Raw genomic sequence first — 25,288 nt, 5'->3', positions numbered from 1 at the left:
TATCTTAAGTCATTTATTTCTCAACATGTTATTACAAAGCAGTATGACATGCAGGTGTTAAAAGCTTGTCAGAAGTGGGATTCGAACCCACACCTCCAGGGGAGACTGCAACCTGAAAGGATTCTCTTAATTATTCACTACACATGTTAACTAGGTGTTATTTCCATTATCTTAAGTAATTTAATTGTCAACTGGTTATTACAAAGCAGTATGACATGCAGGCGTTAAAAGTTTGTCAGAAGTGGGATTCGAACCCACGCCTCCAGTGGAGAAAGCGACCTGAAAGGATTCTCTTAATTATTCACTACACATGTTAACTAGGTGTTATTTCCATTATGTTAAGTCATTTATTTGTCAACTGGTTATTACAAAGCAGTATGACATGCAGGCGTTAAAAGCATGTCAGAAGTGGGATTCGAACACACGACTCCAGTTGAGACTGCGACCTGAACGCAGCGCCTTAGACCGCTCGGTCATCCTGCCTCTGAACAGCTTGATTTGGTGTTGGGATAAAGCGTACTAGGTAAAAGTAGAAATAGGCACGGCCTCCTGAGATCACCACAAAGACCAGTAAATGCACAATACTGACTTGCACTTTCAACATCAAATAGTCATTGGTTTTTATCAATTAAAAACTCCAGTCATTGATTTATCCTCAATATGTCCTTCAATGGAAAAAGCGTAGTCGTGACAACGACCGACGAGTTGTGCGTTCCGAGATGCCTTTTGTTATTTGCCTGTTTGTGGCCCGCCTGTGAAATTCGTGCAATTCTCTTTCAACCTCTCATCAACTAGCTGTTTTTGCAGAATGTTAAAAATACGATAGTTATTCACTACACATTTTGACTAGGTGTTATTTCCATTATCTTAAGTCATTTATTTCTCAACAGGTTATTACAAAGCAGTATGACATGCAGGTGTTAAAAGCTTGTCAGAAGTGGGATTCGAACCCACACCTCCAGGGGAGACTGCGACCTGAAAGGATTCTCTTAATTATTCACTACACATGTTAACTAGGTGTTATTTCCATTATCTTAAGTAATTTAATTGTCAACTGGTTATTACAAAGCAGTATGACATGCAGGCGTTAAAAGTTTGTCAGAAGTGGGATTCGAACCCACGCCTCCAGTGGAGACAGCGACCTGAAAGGATTCTCTTAATTATTCACTACACATGTTAACTAGGTGTTATTTCCATTATGTTAAGTCATTTATTTGTCAACTGGTTATTACAAAGCAGTATGACATGCAGGCGTTAAAAGCATGTCAGAAGTGGGATTCGAACACACGACTCCAGTTGAGACTGCGACCTGAACGCAGTGCCTTAGACCACTCGGTCATCCTGCCTCTGAACAGCTTGATTTGGTGTTGGGATAAAGCGTACTAGGTAAAAGTAGAAATAGGCACGGCCTCCTGAGATCACCACAAAGACCAGTAAATGCACAATACTGACTTGCACTTTCAACATCAAATAGTCATTGGTTTTTATCAATTAAAAACTCCAGTCATTGATTTATCCTCAATATGTCCTTCAATGGAAAAAGCGTAGTCGTGACAACGACCGACGAGTTGTGCGTTCCGAGATGCCTTTTGTTATTTGCCTGTTTGTGGCCCGCCTGTGAAATTCGTGCAATTCTCTTTCAACCTCTCATCAACTAGCTGTTTTTGCAGAATGTTAAAAATACGATAGTTATTCACTACACATTTTGACTAGGTGTTATTTCCATTATCTTAAGTCATTTATTTCTCAACAGGTTATTACAAAGCAGTATGACATGCAGGTGTTAAAAGCTTGTCAGAAGTGGGATTCGAACCCACACCTCCAGGGGAGACTGCGACCTGAAAGGATTCTCTTAATTATTCACTACACATGTTAACTAGGTGTTATTTCCATTATCTTAAGTAATTTAATTGTCAACTGGTTATTACAAAGCAGTATGACATGCAGGCGTTAAAAGTTTGTCAGAAGTGGGATTCGAACCCACGCCTCCAGTGGAGACAGCGACCTGAAAGGATTCTCTTAATTATTCACTACACATGTTAACTAGGTGTTATTTCCATTATGTTAAGTCATTTATTTGTCAACTGGTTATTACAAAGCAGTATGACATGCAGGCGTTAAAAGCTTGTCAGAAGTGGGATTCCAACCCACACCTCCAGTGGAGACTGCGACCTGAAAGGATTCTCTTAATTATTCACTACACATGTTAACTAGGTGTTATTTCCATTATGTTAAGTCATTTATTTGTCAACTGGTTATTACAAAGCAGTATGACATGCAGGCGTTAAAAGCATGTCAGAAGTGGGATTCGAACACACGACTCCAGTGGAGACTGCGACCTGAACGCAGCGCCTTAGACCGCTCGGTCATCCTGCCTCTGAACAGCTTGATTTGGTGTTGGGATAAAGCGTACTAGGTAAAAGTAGAAATAGGCACGGCCTCCTGAGATCACCACAAAGACCAGTAAATGCACAATACTGACTTGCACTTTCAACATCAAATAGTCATTGGTTTTTATCAATTAAAAACTCCAGTCATTGATTTATCCTCAATATGTCCTTCAATGGAAAAAGCGTAGTCGTGACAACGACCGACGAGTTGTGCGTTCCGAGATGCCTTTTGTTATTTGCCTGTTTGTGGCCCGCCTGTGAAATTCGTGCAATTCTCTTTCAACCTCTCATCAACTAGCTGTTTTTGCAGAATGTTAAAAATACGATAGTTATTCACTACACATTTTGACTAGGTGTTATTTCCATTATCTTAAGTCATTTATTTCTCAACAGGTTATTACAAAGCAGTATGACATGCAGGTGTTAAAAGCTTGTCAGAAGTGGGATTCGAACCCACACCTCCAGGGGAGACTGCGACCTGAAAGGATTCTCTTAATTATTCACTACACATGTTAACTAGGTGTTATTTCCATTATCTTAAGTAATTTAATTGTCAACTGGTTATTACAAAGCAGTATGACATGCAGGCGTTAAAAGTTTGTCAGAAGTGGGATTCGAACCCACGCCTCCAGTGGAGACAGCGACCTGAAAGGATTCTCTTAATTATTCACTACACATGTTAACTAGGTGTTATTTCCATTATGTTAAGTCATTTATTTGTCAACTGGTTATTACAAAGCAGTATGACATGCAGGCGTTAAAAGCATGTCAGAAGTGGGATTCGAACACACGACTCCAGTTGAGACTGCGACCTGAACGCAGCGCCTTAGACCACTCGGTCATCCTGCCTCTGAACAGCTTGATTTGGTGTTGGGATAAAGCGTACTAGGTAAAAGTAGAAATAGGCACGGCCTCCTGAGATCACCACAAAGACCAGTAAATGCACAATACTGACTTGCACTTTCAACATCAAATAGTCATTGGTTTTTATCAATTAAAAACTCCAGTCATTGATTTATCCTCAATATGTCCTTCAATGGAAAAAGCGTAGTCGTGACAACGACCGACGAGTTGTGCGTTCCGAGATGCCTTTTGTTATTTGCCTGTTTGTGGCCCGCCTGTGAAATTCGTGCAATTCTCTTTCAACCTCTCATCAACTAGCTGTTTTTGCAGAATGTTAAAAATACGATAGTTATTCACTACACATTTTGACTAGGTGTTATTTCCATTATCTTAAGTCATTTATTTCTCAACAGGTTATTACAAAGCAGTATGACATGCAGGTGTTAAAAGCTTGTCAGAAGTGGGATTCGAACCCACACCTCCAGGGGAGACTGCGACCTGAAAGGATTCTCTTAATTATTCACTACACATGTTAACTAGGTGTTATTTCCATTATCTTAAGTAATTTAATTGTCAACTGGTTATTACAAAGCAGTATGACATGCAGGCGTTAAAAGTTTGTCAGAAGTGGGATTCGAACCCACGCCTCCAGTGGAGACAGCGACCTGAAAGGATTCTCTTAATTATTCACTACACATGTTAACTAGGTGTTATTTCCATTATGTTAAGTCATTTATTTGTCAACTGGTTATTACAAAGCAGTATGACATGCAGGCGTTAAAAGCTTGTCAGAAGTGGGATTCCAACCCACACCTCCAGTGGAGACTGCGACCTGAAAGGATTCTCTTAATTATTCACTACACATGTTAACTAGGTGTTATTTCCATTATGTTAAGTCATTTATTTGTCAACTGGTTATTACAAAGCAGTATGACATGCAGGCGTTAAAAGCATGTCAGAAGTGGGATTCGAACACACGACTCCAGTTGAGACTGCGACCTGAACGCAGCGCCTTAGACCGCTCGGTCATCCTGCCTCTGAACAGCTTGATTTGGTGTTGGGATAAAGCGTACTAGGTAAAAGTAGAAATAGGCACGGCCTCCTGAGATCACCACAAAGACCAGTAAATGCACAATACTGACTTGCACTTTCAACATCAAATAGTCATTGGTTTTTATCAATTAAAAACTCCAGTCATTGATTTATCCTCAATATGTCCTTCAATGGAAAAAGCGTAGTCGTGACAACGACCGACGAGTTGTGCGTTCCGAGATGCCTTTTGTTATTTGCCTGTTTGTGGCCCGCCTGTGAAATTCGTGCAATTCTCTTTCAACCTCTCATCAACTAGCTGTTTTTGCAGAATGTTAAAAATACGATAGTTATTCACTACACATTTTGACTAGGTGTTATTTCCATTATCTTAAGTCATTTATTTCTCAACAGGTTATTACAAAGCAGTATGACATGCAGGTGTTAAAAGCTTGTCAGAAGTGGGATTCGAACCCACACCTCCAGGGGAGACTGCGACCTGAAAGGATTCTCTTAATTATTCACTACACATGTTAACTAGGTGTTATTTCCATTATCTTAAGTAATTTAATTGTCAACTGGTTATTACAAAGCAGTATGACATGCAGGCGTTAAAAGTTTGTCAGAAGTGGGATTCGAACCCACGCCTCCAGTGGAGACAGCGACCTGAAAGGATTCTCTTAATTATTCACTACACATGTTAACTAGGTGTTATTTCCATTATGTTAAGTCATTTATTTGTCAACTGGTTATTACAAAGCAGTATGACATGCAGGCGTTAAAAGCATGTCAGAAGTGGGATTCGAACACACGACTCCAGTTGAGACTGCGACCTGAACGCAGCGCCTTAGACCACTCGGTCATCCTGCCTCTGAACAGCTTGATTTGGTGTTGGGATAAAGCGTACTAGGTAAAAGTAGAAATAGGCACGGCCTCCTGAGATCACCACAAAGACCAGTAAATGCACAATACTGACTTGCACTTTCAACATCAAATAGTCATTGGTTTTTATCAATTAAAAACTCCAGTCATTGATTTATCCTCAATATGTCCTTCAATGGAAAAAGCGTAGTCGTGACAACGACCGACGAGTTGTGCGTTCCGAGATGCCTTTTGTTATTTGCCTGTTTGTGGCCCGCCTGTGAAATTCGTGCAATTCTCTTTCAACCTCTCATCAACTAGCTGTTTTTGCAGAATGTTAAAAATACGATAGTTATTCACTACACATTTTGACTAGGTGTTATTTCCATTATCTTAAGTCATTTATTTCTCAACAGGTTATTACAAAGCAGTATGACATGCAGGTGTTAAAAGCTTGTCAGAAGTGGGATTCGAACCCACACCTCCAGGGGAGACTGCGACCTGAAAGGATTCTCTTAATTATTCACTACACATGTTAACTAGGTGTTATTTCCATTATCTTAAGTAATTTAATTGTCAACTGGTTATTACAAAGCAGTATGACATGCAGGCGTTAAAAGTTTGTCAGAAGTGGGATTCGAACCCACGCCTCCAGTGGAGACAGCGACCTGAAAGGATTCTCTTAATTATTCACTACACATGTTAACTAGGTGTTATTTCCATTATGTTAAGTCATTTATTTGTCAACTGGTTATTACAAAGCAGTATGACATGCAGGCGTTAAAAGCTTGTCAGAAGTGGGATTCCAACCCACACCTCCAGTGGAGACTGCGACCTGAAAGGATTCTCTTAATTATTCACTACACATGTTAACTAGGTGTTATTTCCATTATGTTAAGTCATTTATTTGTCAACTGGTTATTACAAAGCAGTATGACATGCAGGCGTTAAAAGCATGTCAGAAGTGGGATTCGAACACACGACTCCAGTGGAGACTGCGACCTGAACGCAGCGCCTTAGACCGCTCGGTCATCCTGCCTCTGAACAGCTTGATTTGGTGTTGGGATAAAGCGTACTAGGTAAAAGTAGAAATAGGCACGGCCTCCTGAGATCACCACAAAGACCAGTAAATGCACAATACTGACTTGCACTTTCAACATCAAATAGTCATTGGTTTTTATCAATTAAAAACTCCAGTCATTGATTTATCCTCAATATGTCCTTCAATGGAAAAAGCGTAGTCGTGACAACGACCGACGAGTTGTCCGTTCCGAGATGCCTTTTGTTATTTGCCTGTTTGTGGCCCGCCTGTGAAATTCGTGCAATTCTCTTTCAACCTCTCATCAACTAGCTGTTTTTGCAGAATGTTAAAAATACGATAGTTATTCACTACACATTTTAACTAGGTGTTATTTCCATTATCTTAAGTCATTTATTTCTCAACAGGTTATTACAAAGCAGTATGACATGCAGGCGTTAAAAGCTTGTCAGAAGTGGGATTCGAACCCACACCTCCAGGGGAGACTGCGACCTGAAAGGATTCTCTTAATTATTCACTAAACATGTTAACTAGGTGTTATTTCCATTATCTTAAGTCATTTATTTGTCAACTGGTTATTGCAAAGCAGTATGACATGCAGGCGTTAAAAGCTTGTCAGAAGTGGGATTCGAACCCACACCTCCAGGGGAGACTGCGACCTGAAAGGATTCTCTTAATTATTCACTACACATGTTAACTAGGGGTTATTTCCATTATCTTAAGTCATTTATTTGTCAACTGGTTATTACAAAGCAGTATGACATGCAGGCGTTAAAAGATTGTCAGAAGTGGGATTCGAACCCACGCCTCCAATGGAGACTGCGACCTAAACGCAGCGCCTTAGACCGCTCGGCCATCCTGACTCTGAACAGCTTGATTTGGTGTTGGGATAAAGCGTACTAGGTAAAAGTAGAAATAGGCACGGCCTCCTGAGATCACCACAAAGACCAGTAAATGCACAATACTGACTTGCACTTTCAACATCAAATAGTCATTGGTTTTTATCAATTAAAAACTCCAGTCATTGATTTATCCTCAATATGTCCTTCAATGGAAAAAGCGTAGTCGTGACAACGACCGACGAGTTGTGCGTTCCGAGATGCCTTTTGTTATTTGCCTGTTTGTGGCCCGCCTGTGAAATTCGTGCAATTCTCTTTCAACCTCTCATTAACTAGCTGTTTTTGCAGAATGTTAAAAATACGATAGTTATTCACTACACATTTTGACTAGGTGTTATTTCCATTATCTTAAGTCATTTATTTCTCAACATGTTATTACAAAGCAGTATGACATGCAGGTGTTAAAAGCTTGTCAGAAGTGGGATTCGAACCCACACCTCCAGGGGAGACTGCAACCTGAAAGGATTCTCTTAATTATTCACTACACATGTTAACTAGGTGTTATTTCCATTATCTTAAGTAATTTAATTGTCAACTGGTTATTACAAAGCAGTATGACATGCAGGCGTTAAAAGTTTGTCAGAAGTGGGATTCGAACCCACGCCTCCAGTGGAGAAAGCGACCTGAAAGGATTCTCTTAATTATTCACTACACATGTTAACTAGGTGTTATTTCCATTATGTTAAGTCATTTATTTGTCAACTGGTTATTACAAAGCAGTATGACATGCAGGCGTTAAAAGCTTGTCAGAAGTGGGATTCCAACCCACACCTCCAGTGGAGACTGCGACCTGAAAGGATTCTCTTAATTATTCACTACACATGTTAACTAGGTGTTATTTCCATTATGTTAAGTCATTTATTTGTCAACTGGTTATTACAAAGCAGTATGACATGCAGGCGTTAAAAGCATGTCAGAAGTGGGATTCGAACACACGACTCCAGTTGAGACTGCGACCTGAACGCAGTGCCTTAGACCACTCGGTCATCCTGCCTCTGAACAGCTTGATTTGGTGTTGGGATAAAGCGTACTAGGTAAAAGTAGAAATAGGCACGGCCTCCTGAGATCACCACAAAGACCAGTAAATGCACAATACTGACTTGCACTTTCAACATCAAATAGTCATTGGTTTTTATCAATTAAAAACTCCAGTCATTGATTTATCCTCAATATGTCCTTCAATGGAAAAAGCGTAGTCGTGACAACGACCGACGAGTTGTGCGTTCCGAGATGCCTTTTGTTATTTGCCTGTTTGTGGCCCGCCTGTGAAATTCGTGCAATTCTCTTTCAACCTCTCATCAACTAGCTGTTTTTGCAGAATGTTAAAAATACGATAGTTATTCACTACACATTTTGACTAGGTGTTATTTCCATTATCTTAAGTCATTTATTTCTCAACAAGTTATTACAAAGCAGTATGACATGCAGGTGTTAAAAGCTTGTCAGAAGTGGGATTCGAACCCACACCTCCAGGGGAGACTGCGCCCAGAAAGGATTCTCATAATTATTCACTACACATGTTAACTAGGTGTTATTTCCATTATCTTAAGTAATTTAATTGTCAACTGGTTATTACAAAGCAGTATGACATGCAGGCGTTAAAAGTTTGTCAGAAGTGGGATTCGAACCCACGCCTCCAGTGGAGACAGCGACCTGAAAGGATTCTCTTAATTATTCACTACACATGTTAACTAGGTGTTATTTCCATTATGTTAAGTCATTTATTTGTCAACTGGTTATTACAAAGCAGTATGACATGCAGGCGTTAAAAGCTTGTCAGAAGTGGGATTCCAACCCACACCTCCAGTGGAGACTGCGACCTGAAAGGATTCTCTTAATTATTCACTACACATGTTAACTAGGTGTTATTTCCATTATGTTAAGTCATTTATTTGTCAACTGGTTATTACAAAGCAGTATGACATGCAGGCGTTAAAAGCATGTCAGAAGTGGGATTCGAACACACGACTCCAGTGGAGACTGCGACCTGAACGCAGCGCCTTAGACCGCTCGGTCATCCTGCCTCTGAACAGCTTGATTTGGTGTTGGGATAAAGCGTACTAGGTAAAAGTAGAAATAGGCACGGCCTCCTGAGATCACCACAAAGACCAGTAAATGCACAATACTGACTTGCACTTTCAACATCAAATAGTCATTGGTTTTTATCAATTAAAAACTCCAGTCATTGATTTATCCTCAATATGTCCTTCAATGGAAAAAGCGTAGTCGTGACAACGACCGACGAGTTGTGCGTTCCGAGATGCCTTTTGTTATTTGCCTGTTTGTGGCCCGCCTGTGAAATTCGTGCAATTCTCTTTCAACCTCTCATCAACTAGCTGTTTTTGCAGAATGTTAAAAATACGATAGTTATTCACTACACATTTTGACTAGGTGTTATTTCCATTATCTTAAGTCATTTATTTCTCAACAGGTTATTACAAAGCAGTATGACATGCAGGTGTTAAAAGCTTGTCAGAAGTGGGATTCGAACCCACACCTCCAGGGGAGACTGCGACCTGAAAGGATTCTCTTAATTATTCACTACACATGTTAACTAGGTGTTATTTCCATTATCTTAAGTAATTTAATTGTCAACTGGTTATTACAAAGCAGTATGACATGCAGGCGTTAAAAGTTTGTCAGAAGTGGGATTCGAACCCACGCCTCCAGTGGAGACAGCGACCTGAAAGGATTCTCTTAATTATTCACTACACATGTTAACTAGGTGTTATTTCCATTATGTTAAGTCATTTATTTGTCAACTGGTTATTACAAAGCAGTATGACATGCAGGCGTTAAAAGCATGTCAGAAGTGGGATTCGAACACACGACTCCAGTTGAGACTGCGACCTGAACGCAGCGCCTTAGACCACTCGGTCATCCTGCCTCTGAACAGCTTGATCTGGTGTTGGGATAAAGCGTACTAGGTAAAAGTAGAAATAGGCACGGCCTCCTGAGATCACCACAAAGACCAGTAAATGCACAATACTGACTTGCACTTTCAACATCAAATAGTCATTGGTTTTTATCAATTAAAAACTCCAGTCATTGATTTATCCTCAATATGTCCTTCAATGGAAAAAGCGTAGTCGTGACAACGACCGACGAGTTGTGCGTTCCGAGATGCCTTTTGTTATTTGCCTGTTTGTGGCCCGCCTGTGAAATTCGTGCAATTCTCTTTCAACCTCTCATCAACTAGCTGTTTTTGCAGAATGTTAAAAATACGATAGTTATTCACTACACATTTTGACTAGGTGTTATTTCCATTATCTTAAGTCATTTATTTCTCAACAGGTTATTACAAAGCAGTATGACATGCAGGTGTTAAAAGCTTGTCAGAAGTGGGATTCGAACCCACACCTCCAGGGGAGACTGCGACCTGAAAGGATTCTCTTAATTATTCACTACACATGTTAACTAGGTGTTATTTCCATTATCTTAAGTAATTTAATTGTCAACTGGTTATTACAAAGCAGTATGACATGCAGGCGTTAAAAGTTTGTCAGAAGTGGGATTCGAACCCACGCCTCCAGTGGAGACAGCGACCTGAAAGGATTCTCTTAATTATTCACTACACATGTTAACTAGGTGTTATTTCCATTATGTTAAGTCATTTATTTGTCAACTGGTTATTACAAAGCAGTATGACATGCAGGCGTTAAAAGCATGTCAGAAGTGGGATTCCAACCCACACCTCCAGTGGAGACTGCGACCTGAAAGGATTCTCTTAATTATTCACTACACATGTTAACTAGGTGTTATTTCCATTATGTTAAGTCATTTATTTGTCAACTGGTTATTACAAAGCAGTATGACATGCAGGCGTTAAAAGCATGTCAGAAGTGGGATTCGAACACACGACTCCAGTGGAGACTGCGACCTGAACGCAGCGCCTTAGACCGCTCGGTCATCCTGCCTCTGAACAGCTTGATTTGGTGTTGGGATAAAGCGTACTAGGTAAAAGTAGAAATAGGCACGGCCTCCTGAGATCACCACAAAGACCAGTAAATGCACAATACTGACTTGCACTTTCAACATCAAATAGTCATTGGTTTTTATCAATTAAAAACTCCAGTCATTGATTTATCCTCAATATGTCCTTCAATGGAAAAAGCGTAGTCGTGACAACGACCGACGAGTTGTCCGTTCCGAGATGCCTTTTGTTATTTGCCTGTTTGTGGCCCGCCTGTGAAATTCGTGCAATTCTCTTTCAACCTCTCATCAACTAGCTGTTTTTGCAGAATGTTAAAAATACGATAGTTATTCACTACACATTTTAACTAGGTGTTATTTCCATTATCTTAAGTCATTTATTTCTCAACAGGTTATTACAAAGCAGTATGACATGCAGGCGTTAAAAGCTTGTCAGAAGTGGGATTCGAACCCACACCTCCAGGGGAGACTGCGACCTGAAAGGATTCTCTTAATTATTCACTAAACATGTTAACTAGGTGTTATTTCCATTATCTTAAGTCATTTATTTGTCAACTGGTTATTGCAAAGCAGTATGACATGCAGGCGTTAAAAGCTTGTCAGAAGTGGGATTCGAACCCACACCTCCAGGGGAGACTGCGACCTGAAAGGATTCTCTTAATTATTCACTACACATGTTAACTAGGGGTTATTTCCATTATCTTAAGTCATTTATTTGTCAACTGGTTATTACAAAGCAGTATGACATGCAGGCGTTAAAAGATTGTCAGAAGTGGGATTCGAACCCACGCCTCCAATGGAGACTGCGACCTAAACGCAGCGCCTTAGACCGCTCGGCCATCCTGACTCTGAACAGCTTGATTTGGTGTTGGGATAAAGCGTACTAGGTAAAAGTAGAAATAGGCACGGCCTCCTGAGATCAGCACAAAGACCAGTAAATGCACAATACTGACTTGCACTTTCAACATCAAATAGTCATTGGTTTTTATCAATTAAAAACTCCAGTCATTGATTTATCCTCAATATGTCCTTCAATGGAAAAAGCGTAGTCGTGACAACGACCGACGAGTTGTCCGTTCCGAGATGCCTTTTGTTATTTGCCTGTTTGTGGCCCGCCTGTGAAATTCGTGCAATTCTCTTTCAACCTCTCATCAACTAGCTGTTTTTGCAGAATGTTAAAAATACGATAGTTATTCACTACACATTTTAACTAGGTGTTATTTCCATTATCTTAAGTCATTTATTTCTCAACAGGTTATTACAAAGCAGTATGACATGCAGGCGTTAAAAGCTTGTCAGAAGTGGGATTCTTACCCACACCTCCAGGGGAAACTGCGACCTGAAAGGATTCTCTTAATTATTCACTACACATGTTAACTAGGTGTTATTTCCATTATCTTAAGTCATTTATTTGTCAACTGGTTATTGCAAAGCAGTATGACATGCAGGCGTTAAAAGCTTGTCAGAAGTGGGATTCAAACCCACACCTCCAGGGGAGACTGCGACCTGAAAGGATTCTCTTAATTATTCACTACACATGTTAACTAGGGGTTATTTCCATTATCTTAAGTCATTTATTTGTCAACTGGTTATTACAAAGCAGTATGACATGCAGGCGTTAAAAGATTGTCAGAAGTGGGATTCGAACCCACGCCTCCAATGGAGACTGCGACCTAAACGCAGCGCCTTAGACCGCTCGGCCATCCTGACTCTGAAGAGCTTGATTTGGTGTTGGGATAAAGCGTACTAGGTAAAAGTAGAAATAGGCACGGCCTCCTGAGATCACCACAAAGACCAGTAAATGCACAATACTGACTTGCACTTTCAACATCAAATAGTCATTGGTTTTTATCAATTAAAAACTCCAGTCATTGATTTATCCTCAATATGTCCTTCAATGGAAAAAGCGTAGTCGTGACAACGACCGACGAGTTGTGCGTTCCGAGATGCCTTTTGTTATTTGCCTGTTTGTGGCCCGCCTGTGAAATTCGTGCAATTCTCTTTCAACCTCTCATTAACTAGCTGTTTTTGCAGAATGTTAAAAATACGATAGTTATTCACTACACATTTTGACTAGGTGTTATTTCCATTATCTTAAGTCATTTATTTCTCAACATGTTATTACAAAGCAGTATGACATGCAGGTGTTAAAAGCTTGTCAGAAGTGGGATTCGAACCCACACCTCCAGGGGAGACTGCAACCTGAAAGGATTCTCTTAATTATTCACTACACATGTTAACTAGGTGTTATTTCCATTATCTTAAGTAATTTAATTGTCAACTGGTTATTACAAAGCAGTATGACATGCAGGCGTTAAAAGTTTGTCAGAAGTGGGATTCGAACCCACGCCTCCAGTGGAGACAGCGACCTGAAAGGATTCTCTTAATTATTCACTACACATGTTAACTAGGTGTTATTTCCATTATGTTAAGTCATTTATTTGTCAACTGGTTATTACAAAGCAGTATGACATGCAGGCGTTAAAAGCTTGTCAGAAGTGGGATTCCAACCCACACCTCCAGTGGAGACTGCGACCTGAAAGGATTCTCTTAATTATTCACTACACATGTTAACTAGGGGTTATTTCCATTATCTTAAGTCATTTATTTGTCAACTGGTTATTACAAAGCAGTATGACATGCAGGCATTAAAAGCATGTCAGAAGTGGGATTCGAACCCAAGCCTCCAGTGGAGACTGCGACCTGAACGCAGCGCCTTAGACCGCTCGGTCATCCTGCCTCTGAACAGCTTGATTTGGTGTTGGGATAAAGCGTACTAGGTAAAAGTAGAAATAGGTCCGGCCTCCTGAGATCACCACAAAGTCTAGTAAATGCACAATACTGACTTGCACTTTCAACATCAAATAGTCATTGGTTTTTATCAATTAAAAACTCCAGTCATTGATTTATCCTCAATATGTCCTTCAATGGAAAAAGCGTAGTCGTGACAACGACCGACGAGTTGTCCGTTCCGAGATGCCTTTTGTTATTTGCCTGTTTGTGGCCCGCCTGTGAAATTCGTGCAATTCTCTTTCAACCTCTCATCAACTAGCTGTTTTTGCAGAATGTTAAAAATACGATAGTTATTCACTACACATTTTAACTAGGTGTTATTTCCATTATCTTAAGTCATTTATTTCTCAACAGGTTATTACAAAGCAGTATGACATGCAGGCGTTAAAAGCTTGTCAGAAGTGGGATTCTTACCCACACCTCCAGTGGAGACAGCGACCTGAAAGGATTCTCTTAATTATTCACTACACATGTTAACTAGGTGTTATTTCCATTATCTTAAGTCATTTATTTGTCAACTGGTTATTGCAAAGCAGTATGACATGCAGGCGTTAAAAGCTTGTCAGAAGTGGGATTCGAACCCACACCTCCAGGGGAGACTGCGACCTGAAAGGATTCTCTTAATTATTCACTACATATGTTAACTAGGGGTTATTTCCATTATCTTAAGTCATTTATTTGTCAACTGGTTATTACAAAGCAGTATGACATGCAGGCGTTAAAAGTTTGTCAGAAGTGGGATTCGAACCCACGCCTCCAATGGAGACTGCGACCTAAACGCAGCGCCTTAGACCGCTCGGCCATCCTGACTCTGAACAGCTTGATTTGGTGTTGGGATAAAGCGTACTAGGTAAAAGTAGAAATAGGCACGGCCTCCTGAGATCACCACAAAGACCAGTAAATGCACAATACTGACTTGCACTTTCAACATCAAATAGTCATTGGTTTTTATCAATTAAAAACTCCAGTCATTGATTTATCCTCAATATGTCCTTCAATGGAAAAAGCGTAGTCGTGACAACGACCGACGAGTTGTGCGTTCCGAGATGCCTTTTGTTATTTGCCTGTTTGTGGCCCGCCTGTGAAATTCGTGCAATTCTCTTTCAACCTCTCATTAACTAGCTGTTTTTGCAGAATGTTAAAAATACAATAGTTATTCACTACACATTTTGACTAGGTGTTATTTCCATTATCTTAAGTCATTTATTTCTCAACATGTTATTACAAAGCAGTATGACATGCAGGTGTTAAAAGCTTGTCAGAAGTGGGATTCGAACCCACACCTCCAGGGGAGACTGCAACCTGAAAGGATTCTCTTAATTATTCACTACACATGTTAACTAGGTGTTATTTCCATTATCTTAAGTAATTTAATTGTCAACTGGTTATTACAAAGCAGTATGACATGCAGGCGTTAAAAGTTTGTCAGAAGTGGGATTCGAACCCACGCCTCCAGTGGAGAAAGCGACCTGAAAGGATTCTCTTAATTATTCACTACACATGTTAACTAGGTGTTATTTCCATTATGTTAAGTCATTTATTTGTCAACTGGTTATTACAAAGCAGTATGACATGCAGGCGTTAAAAGCTTGTCAGAAGTGGGATTCCAACCCACACCTCCAGTGGAGACTGCGACCTGAAAGGATTCTCTTAATTATTCACTACACATGTTAACTAGGTGTTATTTCCATTATGTTAAGTCATTTATTTGTCAACTGGTTATTACAAAGCAGTATGACATGCAGGCGTTAAAAGCATGTCAGAAGTGGGATTCGAACACACGACTCCAGTTGAGACTGCGACCTGAACGCAGCGCCTTAGACCGCTCGGTCATCCTGCCTCTGAACAGCTTGATTTGGTGTTGGGATAAAGCGTACTAGGTAAAAGTAGAAATAGGCACGGCCTCCTGAGATCACCACAAAGACCAGTAAATGCACAATACTGACTTGCACTTTCAACATCAAATAGTCATTGGTTTTTATCAATTAAAAACTCCAGTCATTGATTTATCCTCAATATGTCCTTCAATGGAAAAAGCGTAGTCGTGACAACGACCGACGAGTTGTGCGTTCCGAGATGCCTTTTGTTATTTGCCTGTTTGTGGCCCGCCTGTGAAATTCGTGCAATTCTCTTTCAACCTCTCATCAACTAGCTGTTTTTGCAGAATGTTAAAAATACGATAGTTATTCACTACACATTTTGACTAGGTGTTATTTCCATTATCTTAAGTCATTTATTTCTCAACAGGTTATTACAAAGCAGTATGACATGCAGGTGTTAAAAGCTTGTCAGAAGTGGGATTCGAACCCACACCTCCAGGGGAGACTGCGACCTGAAAGGATTCTCTTAATTATTCACTACACATGTTAACTAGGTGTTATTTCCATTATCTTAAGTAATTTAATTGTCAACTGGTTATTACAAAGCAGTATGACATGCAGGCGTTAAAAGTTTGTCAGAAGTGGGATTCGAACCCACGCCTCCAGTGGAGACAGCGACCTGAAAGGATTCTCTTAATTATTCACTACACATGTTAACTAGGTGTTATTTCCATTATGTTAAGTCATTTATTTGTCAACTGGTTATTACAAAGCAGTATGACATGCAGGCGTTAAAAGCTTGTCAGAAGTGGGATTCCAACCCACACCTCCAGTGGAGACTGCGACCTGAAAGGATTCTCTTAATTATTCACTACACATGTTAACTAGGTGTTATTTCCATTATGTTAAGTCATTTATTTGTCAACTGGTTATTACAAAGCAGTATGACATGCAGGCGTTAAAAGCATGTCAGAAGTGGGATTCGAACACACGACTCCAGTTGAGACTGCGACCTGAACGCAGCGCCTTAGACCGCTCGGTCATCCTGCCTCTGAACAGCTTGATTTGGTGTTGGGATAAAGCGTACTAGGTAAAAGTAGAAATAGGCACGGCCTCCTGAGATCACCACAAAGACCAGTAAATGCACAATACTGACTTGCACTTTCAACATCAAATAGTCATTGGTTTTTATCAATTAAAAACTCCAGTCATTGATTTATCCTCAATATGTCCTTCAATGGAAAAAGCGTAGTCGTGACAACGACCGACGAGTTGTCCGTTCCGAGATGCCTTTTGTTATTTGCCTGTTTGTGGCCCGCCTGTGAAATTCGTGCAATTCTCTTTCAACCTCTCATCAACTAGCTGTTTTTGCAGAATGTTAAAAATACGATAGTTATTCACTACACATTTTAACTAGGTGTTATTTCCATTATCTTAAGTCATTTATTTCTCAACAGGTTATTACAAAGCAGTATGACATGCAGGCGTTAAAAGCTTGTCAGAAGTGGGATTCGAACCCACACCTCCAGGGGAAACTGCGACCTGAAAGGATTCTCTTAATTATTCACTACACATGTTAACTAGGTGTTATTTCCATTATCTTAAGTCATTTATTTGTCAACTGGTTATTGCAAAGCAGTATGACATGCAGGCGTTAAAAGCTTGTCAGAAGTGGGATTCGAACCCACACCTCCAGGGGAGACTGCGACCTGAAAGGATTCTCTTAATTATTCACTACACATGTTAACTAGGGGTTATTTCCATTATCTTAAGTCATTTATTTGTCAACTGGTTATTACAAAGCAGTATGACATGCAGGCGTTAAAAGATTGTCAGAAGTGGGATTCGAACCCACGCCTCCAATGGAGACTGCGACCTAAACGCAGCGCCTTAGACCGCTCGGCCATCCTGACTCTGAACAGCTTGATTTGGTGTTGGGATAAAGCGTACTAGGTAAAAGTAGAAATAGGCACGGCCTCCTGAGATCACCACAAAGACCAGTAAATGCACAATACTGACTTGCACTTTCAACATCAAATAGTCATTGGTTTTTATCAATTAAAAACTCCAGTCATTGATTTATCCTCAATATGTCCTTCAATGGAAAAAGCGTAGTCGTGACAACGACCGACGAGTTGTGCGTTCCGAGATGCCTTTTGTTATTTGCCTGTTTGTGGCCCGCCTGTGAAATTCGTGCAATTCTCTTTCAACCTCTCATTAACTAGCTGTTTTTGCAGAATGTTAAAAATACAATAGTTATTCACTACACATTTTGACTAGGTGTTATTTCCATTATCTTAAGTCATTTATTTCTCAACATGTTATTACAAAGCAGTATGACATGCAGGTGTTAAAAGCTTGTCAGAAGTGGGATTCGAACCCACACCTCCAGGGGAGACTGCAACCTGAAAGGATTCTCTTAATTATTCACTACACATGTTAACTAGGTGTTATTTCCATTATCTTAAGTAATTTAATTGTCAACTGGTTATTACAAAGCAGTATGACATGCAGGCGTTAAAAGTTTGTCAGAAGTGGGATTCGAACCCACGCCTCCAGTGGAGACAGCGACCTGAAAGGATTCTCTTAATTATTCACTACACATGTTAACTAGGTGTTATTTCCATTATGTTAAGTCATTTATTTGTCAACTGGTTATTACAAAGCAGTATGACATGCAGGCGTTAAAAGCTTGTCAGAAGTGGGATTCCAACCCACACCTCCAGTGGAGACTGCGACCTGAAAGGATTCTCTTAATTATTCACTACACATGTTAACTAGGTGTTATTTCCATTATGTTAAGTCATTTATTTGTCAACTGGTTATTACAAAGCAGTATGACATGCAGGCGTTAAAAGCATGTCAGAAGTGGGATTCGAACACACGACTCCAGTTGAGACTGCGACCTGAACGCAGCGCCTTAGACCGCTCGGTCATCCTGCCTCTGAACAGCTTGATTTGGTGTTGGGATAAAGCGTACTAGGTAAAAGTAGAAATAGGCACGGCCTCCTGAGATCACCACAAAGACCAGTAAATGCACAATACTGACTTGCACTTTCAACATCAAATAGTCATTGGTTTTTATCAATTAAAAACTCCAGTCATTGATTTATCCTCAATATGTCCTTCAATGGAAAAAGCGTAGTCGTGACAACGACCGACGAGTTGTCCGTTCCGAGATGCCTTTTGTTATTTGCCTGTTTGTGGCCCGCCTGTGAAATTCGTGCAATTCTCTTTCAACCTCTCATCAACTAGCTGTTTTTGCAGAATGTTAAAAATACGATAGTTATTCACTACACATTTTAACTAGGTGTTATTTCCATTATCTTAAGTCATTTATTTCTCAACAGGTTATTACAAAGCAGTATGACATGCAGGCGTTAAAAGCTTGTCAGAAGTGGGATTCGAACCCACACCTCCAGGGGAAACTGCGACCTGAAAGGATTCTCTTAATTATTCACTACACATGTTAACTAGGTGTTATTTCCATTATCTTAAGTCATTTATTTGTCAACTGGTTATTGCAAAGCAGTATGACATGCAGGCGTTAAAAGCTTGTCAGAAGTGGGATTCGAACCCACACCTCCAGGGGAGACTGCGACCTGAAAGGATTCTCTTAATTATTCACTACACATGTTAACTAGGGGTTATTTCCATTATCTTAAGTCATTTATTTGTCAACTGGTTATTACAAAGCAGTATGACATGCAGGCGTTAAAAGATTGTCAGAAGTGGGATTCGAACCCACGCCGCCAATGGAGACTGCGACCTAAACGCAGCGCCTTAGACCGCTCGGCCATCCTGACTCTGAACAGCTTGATTTGGTGTTGGGATAAAGCGTACTAGGTAAAAGTAGAAATAGGCACGGCCTCCTGAGATCACCACAAAGACCAGTAAATGCACAATACTGACTTGCACTTTCAACATCAAATAGTCATTGGTTTTTATCAATTAAAAACTCCAGTCATTGATTTATCCTCAATATGTCCTTCAATGGAAAAAGCGTAGTCGTGACAACGACCGACGAGTTGTGCGTTCCGAGATGCCTTTTGTTATTTGCCTGTTTGTGGCCCGCCTGTGAAATTCGTGCAATTCTCTTTCAACCTCTCATTAACTAGCTGTTTTTGCAGAATGTTAAAAATACAATAGTTATTCACTACACATTTTGACTAGGTGTTATTTCCATTATCTTAAGTCATTTATTTCTCAACATGTTATTACAAAGCAGTATGACATGCAGGTGTTAAAAGCTTGTCAGAAGTGGGATTCGAACCCACACCTCCAGGGGAGACTGCAACCTGAAAGGATTCTCTTAATTATTCACTACACATGTTAACTAGGTGTTATTTCCATTATCTTAAGTAATTTAATTGTCAACTGGTTATTACAAAGCAGTATGACATGCAGGCGTTAAAAGCTTGTCAGAAGTGGGATTCCAACCCACACCTCCAGTGGAGAGTGCGACCTGAAAGGATTCTCTTAATTATTCACTACACATGTTAACTAGGTGTTATTTCCATTATGTTAAGTCATTTATTTGTCAACTGGTTATTACAAAGCAGTATGACATGCAGGCGTTAAAAGCATGTCAGAAGTGGGATTCGAACACACGACTCCAGTTGAGACTGCGACCTGAACGCAGCGCCTTAGACCGCTCGGTCATCCTGCCTCTGAACAGCTTGATTTGGTGTTGGGATAAAGCGTACTAGGTAAAAGTAGAAATAGGTCCGGCCTCCTGAGATCACCACAAAGTCTAGTAAATGCACAATACTGACTTGCACTTTCAACATCAAATAGTCATTGGTTTTTATCAATTAAAAACTCCAGTCATTGATTTATCCTCAATATGTCCTTCAATGGAAAAAGCGTAGTCGTGACAACGACCGACGAGTTGTCCGTTCCGAGATGCCTTTTGTTATTTGCCTGTTTGTGGCCCGCCTGTGAAATTCGTGCAATTCTCTTTCAACCTCTCATCAACTAGCTGTTTTTGCAGAATGTTAAAAATACGATAGTTATTCACTACACATTTTAACTAGGTGTTATTTCCATTATCTTAAGTCATTTATTTCTCAACAGGTTATTACAAAGCAGTATGACATGCAGGCGTTAAAAGCTTGTCAGAAGTGGGATTCTTACCCACACCTCCAGGGGAAACTGCGACCTGAAAGGATTCTCTTAATTATTCACTACACATGTTAACTAGGTGTTATTTCCATTATCTTAAGTCATTTATTTGTCAACTGGTTATTGCAAAGCAGTATGACATGCAGGCGTTAAAAGCTTGTCAGAAGTGGGATTCGAACCCACACCTCCAGGGGAGACTGCGACCTGAAAGGATTCTCTTAATTATTCACTACACATGTTAACTAGGGGTTATTTCCATTATCTTAAGTCATTTATTTGTCAACTGGTTATTACAAAGCAGTATGACATGCAGGCGTTAAAAGATTGTCAGAAGTGGGATTCGAACCCACGCCTCCAATGGAGACTGCGACCTAAACGCAGCGCCTTAGACCGCTCGGCCATCCTGACTCTGAACAGCTTGATTTGGTGTTGGGATAAAGCGTACTAGGTAAAAGTAGAAATAGGCACGGCCTCCTGAGATCACCACAAAGACCAGTAAATGCACAATACTGACTTGCACTTTCAACATCAAATAGTCATTGGTTTTTATCAATTAAAAACTCCAGTCATTGATTTATCCTCAATATGTCCTTCAATGGAAAAAGCGTAGTCGTGACAACGACCGACGAGTTGTGCGTTCCGAGATGCCTTTTGTTATTTGCCTGTTTGTGGCCCGCCTGTGAAATTCGTGCAATTCTCTTTCAACCTCTCATTAACTAGCTGTTTTTGCAGAATGTTAAAAATACAATAGTTATTCACTACACATTTTGACTAGGTGTTATTTCCATTATCTTAAGTCATTTATTTCTCAACATGTTATTACAAAGCAGTATGACATGCAGGTGTTAAAAGCTTGTCAGAAGTGGGATTCGAACCCACACCTCCAGGGGAGACTGCGACCTGAAAGGATTCTCTTAATTATTCACTACACATGTTAACTAGGTGTTATTTCCATTATCTTAAGTAATTTAATTGTCAACTGGTTATTACAAAGCAGTATGACATGCAGGCGTTAAAAGTTTGTCAGAAGTGGGATTCGAACCCACGCCTCCAGTGGAGAAAGCGACCTGAAAGGATTCTCTTAATTATTCACTACACATGTTAACTAGGTGTTATTTCCATTATGTTAAGTCATTTATTTGTCAACTGGTTATTACAAAGCAGTATGACATGCAGGCGTTAAAAGCTTGTCAGAAGTGGGATTCCAACCCACACCTCCAGTGGAGACTGCGACCTGAAAGGATTCTCTTAATTATTCACTACACATGTTAACTAGGTGTTATTTCCATTATGTTAAGTCATTTATTTGTCAACTGGTTATTACAAAGCAGTATGACATGCAGGCGTTAAAAGCATGTCAGAAGTGGGATTCGAACACACGACTCCAGTTGAGACTGCGACCTGAACGCAGCGCCTTAGACCGCTCGGTCATCCTGCCTCTGAACAGCTTGATTTGGTGTTGGGATAAAGCGTACTAGGTAAAAGTAGAAATAGGCACGGCCTCCTGAGATCACCACAAAGACCAGTAAATGCACAATACTGACTTGCACTTTCAACATCAAATAGTCATTGGTTTTTATCAATTAAAAACTCCAGTCATTGATTTATCCTCAATATGTCCTTCAATGGAAAAAGCGTAGTCGTGACAACGACCGACGAGTTGTGCGTTCCGAGATGCCTTTTGTTATTTGCCTGTTTGTGGCCCGCCTGTGAAATTCGTGCAATTCTCTTTCAACCTCTCATCAACTAGCTGTTTTTGCAGAATGTTAAAAATACGATAGTTATTCACTACACATTTTGACTAGGTGTTATTTCCATTATCTTAAGTCATTTATTTGTCAACTGGTTATTACAAAGCAGTATGACATGCAGGTGTTAAAAGCTTGTCAGAAGTGGGATTCGAACCCACACCTCCAGTGGAGACAGCGACCTGAAAGGATTCTCTTAATTATTCACTACACATGTTAACTAGGTGTTATTTCCATTATCTTAAGTCATTTATTTCTCAACAGGTTATTACAAAGCAGTATGACATGCAGGTGTTAAAAGCTTGTCAGAAGTGGGATTCGAACCCACACCTCCAGGGGAGACTGCGACCTGAAAGGATTCTCTTAATTATTCACTACACATGTTAACTAGGTGTTATTTCCATTATCTTAAGTAATTTAATTGTCAACTGGTTATTACAAAGCAGTATGACATGCAGGCGTTAAAAGTTTGTCAGAAGTGGGATTCGAACCCACGCCTCCAGTGGAGACAGCGACCTGAAAGGATTCTCTTAATTATTCACTACACATGTTAACTAGGTGTTATTTCCATTATGTTAAGTCATTTATTTGTCAACTGGTTATTACAAAGCAGTATGACATGCAGGCGTTAAAAGCTTGTCAGAAGTGGGATTCCAACCCACACCTCCAGTGGAGACTGCGACCTGAAAGGATTCTCTTAATTATTCACTACACATGTTAACTAGGTGTTATTTCCATTATGTTAAGTCATTTATTTGTCAACTGGTTATTACAAAGCAGTATGACATGCAGGCGTTAAAAGCATGTCAGAAGTGGGATTCGAACACACGACTCCAGTTGAGACTGCGACCTGAACGCAGCGCCTTAGACCGCTCGGTCATCCTGCCTCTGAACAGCTTGATTTGGTGTTGGGATAAAGCGTACTAGGTAAAAGTAGAAATAGGCACGGCCTCCTGAGATCACCACAAAGACCAGTAAATGCACAATACTGACTTGCACTTTCAACATCAAATAGTCATTGGTTTTTATCAATTAAAAACTCCAGTCATTGATTTATCCTCAATATGTCCTTCAATGGAAAAAGCGTAGTCGTGACAACGACCGACGAGTTGTCCGTTCCGAGATGCCTTTTGTTATTTGCCTGTTTGTGGCCCGCCTGTGAAATTCGTGCAATTCTCTTTCAACCTCTCATCAACTAGCTGTTTTTGCAGAATGTTAAAAATACGATAGTTATTCACTACACATTTTAACTAGGTGTTATTTCCATTATCTTAAGTCATTTATTTCTCAACAGGTTATTACAAAGCAGTATGACATGCAGGCGTTAAAAGCTTGTCAGAAGTGGGATTCGAACCCACACCTCCAGGGGAAACTGCGACCTGAAAGGATTCTCTTAATTATTCACTACACATGTTAACTAGGTGTTATTTCCATTATCTTAAGTCATTTATTTGTCAACTGGTTATTGCAAAGCAGTATGACATGCAGGCGTTAAAAGCTTGTCAGAAGTGGGATTCGAACCCACACCTCCAGGGGAGACTGCGACCTGAAAGGATTCTCTTAATTATTCACTACACATGTTAACTAGGGGTTATTTCCATTATCTTAAGTCATTTATTTGTCAACTGGTTATTACAAAGCAGTATGACATGCAGGCGTTAAAAGATTGTCAGAAGTGGGATTCGAACCCACGCCGCCAATGGAGACTGCGACCTAAACGCAGCGCCTTAGACCGCTCGGCCATCCTGACTCTGAACAGCTTGATTTGGTGTTGGGATAAAGCGTACTAGGTAAAAGTAGAAATAGGCACGGCCTCCTGAGATCACCACAAAGACCAGTAAATGCACAATACTGACTTGCACTTTCAACATCAAATAGTCATTGGTTTTTATCAATTAAAAACTCCAGTCATTGATTTATCCTCAATATGTCCTTCAATGGAAAAAGCGTAGTCGTGACAACGACCGACGAGTTGTGCGTTCCGAGATGCCTTTTGTTATTTGCCTGTTTGTGGCCCGCCTGTGAAATTCGTGCAATTCTCTTTCAACCTCTCATTAACTAGCTGTTTTTGCAGAATGTTAAAAATACAATAGTTATTCACTACACATTTTGACTAGGTGTTATTTCCATTATCTTAAGTCATTTATTTCTCAACATGTTATTACAAAGCAGTATGACATGCAGGTGTTAAAAGCTTGTCAGAAGTGGGATTCGAACCCACACCTCCAGGGGAGACTGCAACCTGAAAGGATTCTCTTAATTATTCACTACACATGTTAACTAGGTGTTATTTCCATTATCTTAAGTAATTTAATTGTCAACTGGTTATTACAAAGCAGTATGACATGCAGGCGTTAAAAGCTTGTCAGAAGTGGGATTCCAACCCACACCTCCAGTGGAGAGTGCGACCTGAAAGGATTCTCTTAATTATTCACTACACATGTTAACTAGGTGTTATTTCCATTATGTTAAGTCATTTATTTGTCAACTGGTTATTACAAAGCAGTATGACATGCAGGCGTTAAAAGCATGTCAGAAGTGGGATTCGAACACACGACTCCAGTTGAGACTGCGACCTGAACGCAGCGCCTTAGACCGCTCGGTCATCCTGCCTCTGAACAGCTTGATTTGGTGTTGGGATAAAGCGTACTAGGTAAAAGTAGAAATAGGTCCGGCCTCCTGAGATCACCACAAAGTCTAGTAAATGCACAATACTGACTTGCACTTTCAACATCAAATAGTCATTGGTTTTTATCAATTAAAAACTCCAGTCATTGATTTATCCTCAATATGTCCTTCAATGGAAAAA

The 25,288-nt window shown here is 40.1% G+C and overlaps 8 non-coding genes across 8 annotated transcripts; all 8 read right to left on the bottom strand.

Annotated features, from left to right (window-relative positions):
- Positions 1–6,942: 6,942 nt before the first annotated feature.
- Positions 6,943–7,025, bottom strand: trnal-uag (transfer RNA leucine (anticodon UAG)). The gene has a single exon. It is a non-coding gene; the product is annotated as a tRNA-Leu (tRNA).
- Positions 7,026–11,758: 4,733 nt separating this feature from the next.
- On the bottom strand, positions 11,759–11,841 carry trnal-uag (transfer RNA leucine (anticodon UAG)). The gene has a single exon. It is a non-coding gene; the product is annotated as a tRNA-Leu (tRNA).
- A 780-nt stretch (positions 11,842–12,621) lies between these two features.
- Positions 12,622–12,704, bottom strand: trnal-uag (transfer RNA leucine (anticodon UAG)). Its single transcript has one exon. It is a non-coding gene; the product is annotated as a tRNA-Leu (tRNA).
- A 1,810-nt stretch (positions 12,705–14,514) lies between these two features.
- trnal-uag (transfer RNA leucine (anticodon UAG)) lies at positions 14,515–14,597 on the bottom strand. The gene has a single exon. It is a non-coding gene; the product is annotated as a tRNA-Leu (tRNA).
- A 2,840-nt stretch (positions 14,598–17,437) lies between these two features.
- On the bottom strand, positions 17,438–17,520 carry trnal-uag (transfer RNA leucine (anticodon UAG)). Its single transcript has one exon. It is a non-coding gene; the product is annotated as a tRNA-Leu (tRNA).
- Positions 17,521–19,330: 1,810 nt separating this feature from the next.
- Positions 19,331–19,413, bottom strand: trnal-uag (transfer RNA leucine (anticodon UAG)). The gene has a single exon. It is a non-coding gene; the product is annotated as a tRNA-Leu (tRNA).
- Positions 19,414–21,056: 1,643 nt separating this feature from the next.
- Positions 21,057–21,139, bottom strand: trnal-uag (transfer RNA leucine (anticodon UAG)). The gene has a single exon. It is a non-coding gene; the product is annotated as a tRNA-Leu (tRNA).
- Positions 21,140–24,146: 3,007 nt separating this feature from the next.
- Positions 24,147–24,229, bottom strand: trnal-uag (transfer RNA leucine (anticodon UAG)). The gene has a single exon. It is a non-coding gene; the product is annotated as a tRNA-Leu (tRNA).
- Between the last annotated feature and the right edge of the window lie 1,059 nt (positions 24,230–25,288).

This window comes from Salmo salar, chromosome 16 (assembly GCF_965601325.2).
Source record: "Salmo salar chromosome 16, fSalSal1, whole genome shotgun sequence".
Lineage (NCBI taxonomy): Eukaryota > Metazoa > Chordata > Actinopteri > Salmoniformes > Salmonidae > Salmo > Salmo salar.
This window is presented reverse-complemented; position numbering and strand designations above follow the sequence as displayed.